Source organism: Dendrobates tinctorius, unplaced genomic scaffold (assembly GCF_039654945.1).
Source record: "Dendrobates tinctorius isolate UK_male_01 unplaced genomic scaffold, ASM3965494v1 ptg000007l, whole genome shotgun sequence".
NCBI lineage: Eukaryota > Metazoa > Chordata > Amphibia > Anura > Dendrobatidae > Dendrobates > Dendrobates tinctorius.
Window position 1 is genome coordinate 7,163,556 of NW_027361675.1, and position 1,840 is coordinate 7,165,395.

Sequence of the window (1,840 nt, forward strand, 5' to 3'; positions counted from 1 at the left end):
TGCTCCTGTGTCTGATGTCCACCTTTGGAATGGTCCAGTGTATGGTGGGCCCCATCTATCATCCTCCAGAGTATAGTGCTCCCCAAAAATTGCTGTCACAACATTGAAAACAATGAAATAAGTCTCCTCGCTAGGGAATCCCTGAACTAGTCTGGACTCCTCGTCGTCCCCATCTTCCATCTCACTGCACAGTATTTCAACCTTGCAAGTGCTGTGATCCTGAGCAAGCAGGGGGGGCCCACTCGTTGGCGATGGCACTGGCACAGGGCCCCTGATAGTACGGTGGTGTGTCTGACGGCGGGTGGGCCGAACCTGTACTTTCATCTGCAGCTTCCTCTTTGTCACCGTGTAAGATGGAATTGTATATGGGAAGGGTAACCTGAGTTTCATCAGGGTCAGACTCAGGCCGTGTAGCGTGCGAGGGGAATGTAGTGGTCTGGGTCAATGTATCAGCAGATTCATCGAGCAGTGGCTGGGCATCAGTGCACTTGTGTCGCCCCCAGGAGTACGGTCACCACAGTGGCATTACCTTCCTCCTAGGGAGTGTGAGTGTCATGTTCATGAAGGCAAAGTGTTTGTTTTACGTGGGCAGTATGGTTGCAAAGCTGAACCTTAAAGGAATGTCCAGAAGGGCACCACCAGGAGTGGAGCCTATGGCATAATTTGACTCAACAAGGGCAACCTCAACCATCCAGCAACAAAAAAAGATGCACACATTGCAAGCTTAATTCCGTTAACGAACGAGACTCCGTCATGCCCCGCGGTCCGAGTCCGGCTTACTAGAGGCAGGCTCAGACGGTGTCAGGCCCAGTATGGATTACATGTGATTGCACAAAGGTGAGAAAGGGTACCGTATCCCCGGATAACATGTATGGATAGCAAAGTGTACACATTCAAAATATATGTCTATAGATCAGGAGGCAGGCTCAAACAGTGTCAGGCCCAGTATGGATTACACGTGATTGCACAAAGGTCAGAAAGGGTACCGTATCCCCGGATAACATGTATGGATAGCATAGTGTACACATTCAAAATATATGTCTATAGATCAGGAGGCAGGCTCAAACGGTGTCAGGCCCAGTATGGATTACACGTGATTGCACAAAGGTGAGAAAGGGTACCGTATCCCCGGATAACATGTATGGATAGCATAGTGTACACATTCAAAATATATGTCTATAGATCAGGAGGCAGGCTCAAACGGTGTCAGGCCCAGTATGGATTACACGTGATTGCACAAAGGTGAGAAAGGGTACCGTATCCCTGGATAACATGTATGGATAGCATAGTGTACACATTCAAAATATATGTCTATAGATCAGGAGGCAGGCTCAGATGGTGTCAGGCCAAGTATGGATTTAACGCCCAGACTACACAGCAGAGGAGCAGGGAGAGGTAAAGACTGCAAATGCTGGGGCCCTGCCCAAGCAAGGGGGGCCCACTCATGGGCGTTGGTACTGGCACTGGGCCCCTCATAGTACGGCGGTGTGTCTGACGGCGGGTGTGCACAACCACTGTCAGAGACACTTGATTGCACTATGAGGGATCCTCTGCCAGTGCCCGCGCCCAAGAGTCGGCCTACCCACCTGTCCAGGGCAACGGCACTCGCACGGTGTCGTGCGCTAGGTGGTGACCCCGGCCATGGGGGGGGAGGCAGCACAGTTAGGGAGTTTTAGAAAGTGGCATATGTTGATGTTGGACATTCAGCTGATGCAAAAGGTGAAATTGTTCAAGTCCCAGGAAGAGGAGGACCAAAGCAAGCCATTTTTCTGTTACCCTATGTGTCATCAGAGGAAGTTGGGACAAAATCCTTGGAAACCCATGCATGGTTCATTTTAAT